The 6,646-nt window shown below is 47.4% G+C and overlaps 1 long non-coding RNA gene across 1 annotated transcript; it reads right to left on the bottom strand.

Annotated features, from left to right (window-relative positions):
* Positions 1–585: 585 nt before the first annotated feature.
* LOC140212896 (uncharacterized) lies at positions 586–5,954 on the bottom strand. Its single transcript, XR_011889869.1, has 3 exons — positions 5,876–5,954; positions 3,514–3,698; positions 586–670 (listed from the first exon to the last, which is right to left on the bottom strand). It is a non-coding gene; the product is annotated as an uncharacterized lncRNA (long non-coding RNA).
* Between the last annotated feature and the right edge of the window lie 692 nt (positions 5,955–6,646).

Below are 6,646 nucleotides of genomic sequence, written 5' to 3'. Positions count from 1 at the left end.
TCTACCGGCGAATAGAAGTTTCTTCCTCGGATCGGAAAATTCGTAAAATGGGGTTTCGTTAGATCGAGTTTTATGAAACCACGCTTAAGTTCAAACTAATTGGGTACCTCGCACTTTTCGCGTATTAAAGAACACACATTACTTCGCCATGAACTTATTAAATGAAAGGCAGGCGATCGTGCAAACGTAGTCACATCGAACCAGGATTGAGACGTGAAATACTCTCCAAATGATTCATTTAGTATAGCGGATGTCGAATGCTATATAGGCACTAGCTCAATGGCGTGACAAAAGTTGGCAGGAATATGGGCGGCCTGAAATGAGCTGAGCAGGAATTGAGCTGTTTCGCTGAAGTAGCACCACCTAAATTTCTGACGCCAACTAGACACTAGCAAAAGTCGATCTGGAAAGGACCGAACAGAAGCATGGATTAACTGCATCGTGCAGCATATCACTTGTAGGCGCTTTGGTGTGCAGCATTGCAGATCCACACGGCTGCGCAGTATTTGCAACTGCCGGAATAAGGCACTCTCGTATGCAATACCATGGACGCAAAACCACCGCGGCTACTGTGACGAGACTCAGCGCTGTTCCTACAAGGATCGTGAGGAGGGCTCCGATGAAGGTGATCCAGAAGAACGATAGCCGGTACAGCGGGAAGACGTAGAGTCTGCACAGGACAGTCGTGTCTAAAAGTTTGCCGGTTACCAATTACGCACTTGGTAGGGCTCGACTATGAACCCCCGATCTAGGAGCGGCGACGATTTCGGGGTACCGTATAGTCCTCGGGAAATTTGAGCGACGAGGTTTAAAGATCGAACTTTCGATCTTTTGATGTCTGTCGCTGAGCTTTGGGCGGTTTTCTCCTAATCTGATTGATTTAAAGTGCCCCTCACCAGGTCTCGGCATTGTAAACACCAAAGCGTGGCTCGTAGATCACGCGGCAGCAATCCTGTCTGCAAGGTACTAAGCGACTGCCTGACACGAAAACAGCTGAAAGTTTAAACAGAAGTCCATGAGCTCTTCCTGTTTACCGAGTATCGCTTCAAGACTGAGTAAATTTTGGCGCGAATGCCTCTACACAAAACGCACTGCCTGTAGCGACAGCGATTGTAGCACGTGACCTCGGTAAGTCATCCAATGCAGAACGCGCAAGACTGTTACTGCGAGTGCGCAGCAATAAGCAAAGGTGGTGGGGCTCGCAACACAAGCTTGACGCGGTCTCTCGGCTGCGCTACGGGAGAAGGCTGGAGGGAGGGGCTTTCTGACGTTAATCGAGACTGAAAAAGAGAGTATCTACATTCACAGAGGAGCCTCGTCTTCCAGCATCGTGGGCACGTGGCATTTTCACATCTGTTATCTCCTCCAATAATAAACCAATTGAACATAAAGATGAGGTCAGATGCTCCCCAAACAGCACCCTACAATTCGTAGCGTATAGCCAAAATTTGCGATTAGGACTAATGAAATATCCTTTCAGATATTTCCTGCTGTCGTTGCTTTAGACCCGAGTACAATTTTTACTGTTCGTTCACTTCCACTGTAATACGCACAATTAAATTTAGTTCACCTGATACTGGGGTCCTATAACGTAACACTATTCCAATATGTTTCTATTCCAATCTCCTGACGTCAAATTTGCGTAACCACCGACGCAAGCACCGGGCGGTCACCCGCAGGGTTGTCTGAACAGACCAATCAACCGCTGCTCTCGCTCATAGGAGGTCACTTTTGTTTGTTTGAAAAACGAATAACGTTGCCTAAACTGAGCGGCTTGTCGTATCTAATTGGCTGACAAGAGGAAAGGAGAACGCTCAAGTGGAGAGGGATTCACTGGGGCAGAGCCAGTGCACTGACAATCGATAACCGGATGAAGAGGGTGGTGCCGGCGTGTGCGATTGGTCGGCTTTCCCTTACTTAGCTTGTGGTGGCTGGTCGAAAATCACGGCGGCATGCAACGGAAGTTTAAGAATGACGCTAAAGCTGACGCTCAGCAAAGAAGAGTTGGCAGAATGAGGTGGTAAACGTGCCGAAAGGGCTCGAAAACGTTACACGGCCACGCAAGAAGTTTTATTATGCGCAAATACACCCATGTTCTCCGGCAGGTGCGAGTAGCCAGCGTCTCAGCGATCGGCGGCAGCCATCTTTTATTCCTTTCGGAACGGGGCAGCCTGCGGCTATTCCGGAGAAAATTCACTTTCGTTCGGCATATTAATGCATCTTTATCGCGTACACGTCACTTTGACGCGGTGAGTCTGTGCGGTTTTGTGACGTCGCGTGACAGGCAGGTGAAGTGGGTGCAGCCCGAAAACTTTTTGACCAATAGCCGAGGGCTAATGGCGAAAAGGGGTCGAATCAGAAATAACTGTTTTTTTCTTTTTCTGTCAGATCATGCATAATCAGTGTGTACACATCATGTCAGATGGAGAGGTATCGCGGTTTTCGTCACGTCGCGTGAGAGACAGGTGAAGTGGACGTGGTCGAAAAAAGTTTTTGACCAATCGTTGAGGGCTGATAGCAGAATTGGGATAGAAAAGTTTGGAATAGTTTTACGTTATAGCGCCCCTGGTGCCTTTGAGAGGCCTGGTCTACGACAGGGGTCTGACGTCCGAAATACACACACGCGCAATCTACAAAAAAGTCGCAGTTCTGCCCAAAAATCGAAACATTTACCAACCTTATGAAGTTGTAAACGTAAGCATACTAGCCTAAATTAACAAGCATGGTGTCACGCGCGCACAAGCAAGCACGAACACATCTTACTCGATGACCGCGGAAACTCACTGTCAAAACGCTGGAGTCAGTAAGCGCTGCAGCAGCAGCGAGCGAGCGAATTGACCTTCGTGCTGCTGTTCGCATCAAAGCGAACGAAGCGAAAATGCAGCGCGCGGTGGACTCTGTACACTCCGCAGATGACTTTCAAGACAGCGGCTGGGACGAGTGCGCGCGGTCGAACGCGCCGTCCCCGAATAAAACGCGTCTCCCCCCCTCCTCCCTTCCCAGAGATGACCTAGTCCCATCACGGACAGTTTTCAAGATATTCGAGATACAGCGACCTGGGCAGGCACGCGCGGACGCTCGGGCGCACGGGTCGCCGAGAGGAGAACGCTCCCCCTTCCCTATCCCCCCCCTCCCCGGAGCCTTGCGCTTGACAGAAAACGGTGCGCTTCCTCCCCTTCGTGCGCGAGATTCAGCGGCGATCGCCGGCTCACCCTCGCACGCTTTCACTCGTACATACAGCATACGGCGCGCGGCGGCGATCGCCATCTGACATTATGCGGAACCTCACGGCGGCGCCGCCGGCGCAAATGCGCTTGGGGTGTCAATTTAATTGCTATCGCAATAAAACTAATAAGACGTCACAGACACCTGCCATTCTGAGCATCTCCTGCAACAAAAACATCGAAGTGAGTCCTCACCCCGTTCAGAAGTTCTAAAGGTCGATTACACCACTGCCCGAAAACAACACAAGTCTTTGCAAAAAGCGACAAAAGCCAACATAAAGCAAGCTACCCGTTCTGCAGTGGTTCATCAGCCAGGATGCGAGAGCCAGCGAACACCCCGGTGCCGTTGGACCGCGACGGGCATCTCACCAGCGTTCCGGGAATCACGGGAGGTGGAGGGACTGCCGACAGCATTCTTCCCACCGTATGCCACAGCTGTAGAACGCAGACCAGAATACTTGCCCACGCAGCGCCCTGCGCCATCACATAAAAAGACTGTCTATCCTAGGATGTTCACTCCCTATGTCGATAAAGAACAATGGCGTCGCGAAAAGATGAATGGATGCAAAACTTTAATGAAGGTCCTGAGGTACGCGACTCAGCGCGCTGCGGGCCGCTCCCACGTTGGGACAGACAGGCCACTTGTCCTCATTGATTTGTTCTGTGCCTCCTAACGAGGGGCAACGCCAGAGCATATGGTCTAGGCTAGCGATGTCATTGCAGTGCCTGCAAGATACTTTTATTCGGAACCAGGGCACGACGGCTGAAGTCAAACGGCCAGCTTACGTGCGCGTGTTCGATCAATACAATGTTATTAATGCCATTCCACGTTGCGGAACTATGCTAAACCAAAATTATATTTTTGCGGATTCCTTGGTGGCCCAAATATAAAACACGCCAGCGTAGGTTCTTTAAAGGTTCGCAAGGTAAACACACGTCGATCAAACTATGAAAGGAAAACGAAAACTTCTGTGATCTGCCTTTTTCATTTCGAAAATACAAATTCTCATCATTCCGAAATTGCTAATCTAGTGACCAATTCTTGCGTGTCTTTTCCTCGTGTAGTCCTGCCCACGACCTCGCTAACGAATGCGTGGTTAATTAAGAGAAGTCAGGCAATACGAAGCGTATTGCAAGCGACGTAGATAGCAAGCGACAGATGGTAGTTTAGACATCGCCAAGTAATTGACCTCGTTCTGGCACTTTTTTTTCGCTCACTGAGAACGTCGTACAATGTTGCTGAACGTGTGAGACAGAACGTTGCAGAATGTATACGCATGCCTTATTTGGAACAATCGTAGGAGCTTATCTCACGAGACAATCACGCGGACATCTTCAGCGACTGCCCCAGCGTCTTGTATCTTGTGAAATGAATGAAAAGGTGGATTCGGCTACTGCATTTATCGCGACATTATGCATTACCAATTTTTGTACGCGCGGCAATTGTTAATATCAACATGACGAGTGTGCTGACATATTTTAATGTGGATTGTACCAAGAACCGTTAGCTATAACCTTGCGCTCGGTAACATTGGCTCATTGCATTTCTTACAGCCCATTGGAAACGCTTAGCGCTGTTTTCGCCAATATTCACGCTCGTAATCGTTGCCATGCTTTCCACATAGCAGGTTACTTACGCTTTAATACCCTTTGTATCTGTTCTGCAATGTATAATGAGCATTTCTGTTAAGTCCTTGTACGTTATGGTGGACTGCGGCATGTGTTTCTATCATGCTATTGAATATCTGTGTACCGCTCTTACTAAAGTTCATGTGAGTCGCAATTTACACATATATGAAAAGGAGCGCGAGATTTCCATGTAAAGCCGGATATGCTAGTTCCTTTTCCTTCACTGAAATAAAGGAAAGTTCCATTTCGGTTTTTTTTCAGCACGGGAACTATACACCAAATAGCAGAAGGCAGATTCGAAGCTATCTGTCTACAGGGATCGTTGTTTGCCCCCAAAATACACCCCCCTTTCATATTTTTTCGTACACTGTCTAAAGTAACTATATGTGGCTTAAAGCGATTAAAACACCATCGCTGTATGCACTACTATCCGCGTGGGTATCTATACCAGTTAGCGACAAATAATGAGTGATACAAGCGCACGCGAACGAACAGTGACCATAATGCAGTGTACGTAAATATTTATTCGTGATTCAAACAACTACATCAGCAGCAGCGCTGCCTCGATAGGCAAAATTTACATATTTGTATTTGTCAGCACAACTTAGGCGGGGGGTTAGTTTTAGTTACATGGATGACTACTAAATGATAATATGTGCCTGGTTAACAGTGTACGTGAACTCCAGAATAACTTGTTCTTTGGGATAGTGCCTCTGCTTGGCTTGAAGTTGATAACGTGAGAGCAATGGAAGTACTGTACTCTTTTTTTTGTATTTACGTTCCTTACGTTGCGCAAAGCATAATAATGTATGCGAACACCCTTCTGCTAAGTTAGAGGGTGTTGTTGCCTTTGAAATCACATCAGTAAAATCTCAATTACGGCTTTAAGTTCCCATTACAAGTTTGGCGACGGATGACGAAGGAAAAATGACCAGATTCACAAGTGATACCGTTCGATTATTGAGCGCACACAAATCAGTGCTATAGTGTAACACTTAAAATGATGTGTAAATAAAGTTTACCTTCGCGTTCACCCACGGAGACGAGATGGCGAGAAGTATCAGACCGGAGAATGGGCCCGAAGCCGAGGAGTACAAGGACACAAACAGCTGCGGAAAAGGGAACGAAGCAAACAAGAAAATTGCATCATAACGTATAAAATGGTAGGCTTGAGACGCTCTTACAATAAATGGACTGCTGAAAATACGTAACCGAGATCAGCTGTCTAACGAACACTGTGACGCCGATCTAAACTGCGAGCCATGCGCACTGCCCGTGAAAGCATCACTCAGCTATTCGAACGGTATCATTTGTCGTTTATACATAAAAAACTAAATTATGGGGTTTTACTTGCCAAAACCACGATCTGATTTTGAAGCAGCCGTAGTGGGGGACTCCGGAAACTTGAACAACCTGAGGTTCTCTAACGTGCACCTAAATCTAAGTACAGGGGTGCTTTCGCATTTCGCCCGATAGAAATACGGCCGCCATGGCCGGGATTCGACTCCGCGACCTCGTGATTAGCAGCCCAACAGCATAGCCACAAAGCAACCACGGCAGATTAGCTTATACATATGCTATCGTGTTTTGAGACAAATTTACTAATATTCTAAGCACTCTCAGAGAGCATTTTTTATCTCATCAGATGAAGTGCTGCGAAATTTTGGGCATTTTTCGCGCGTTAGGCCAGTATCACCTCACAAGTAATCTGTCTATCAAGTGTTCCTGCAAGTATAACTCTTAAAGGTGAACCGCAATCGAATTCCGATAAAATATCGCACAAAGATAGCATT

This window comes from Dermacentor andersoni, chromosome 8, assembly GCF_023375885.2.
Source record: "Dermacentor andersoni chromosome 8, qqDerAnde1_hic_scaffold, whole genome shotgun sequence".
NCBI lineage: Eukaryota > Metazoa > Arthropoda > Arachnida > Ixodida > Ixodidae > Dermacentor > Dermacentor andersoni.
The sequence above is the reverse complement of the archived record's forward strand: the minus strand, read 5'-3'. Positions and strand labels throughout refer to the sequence as shown.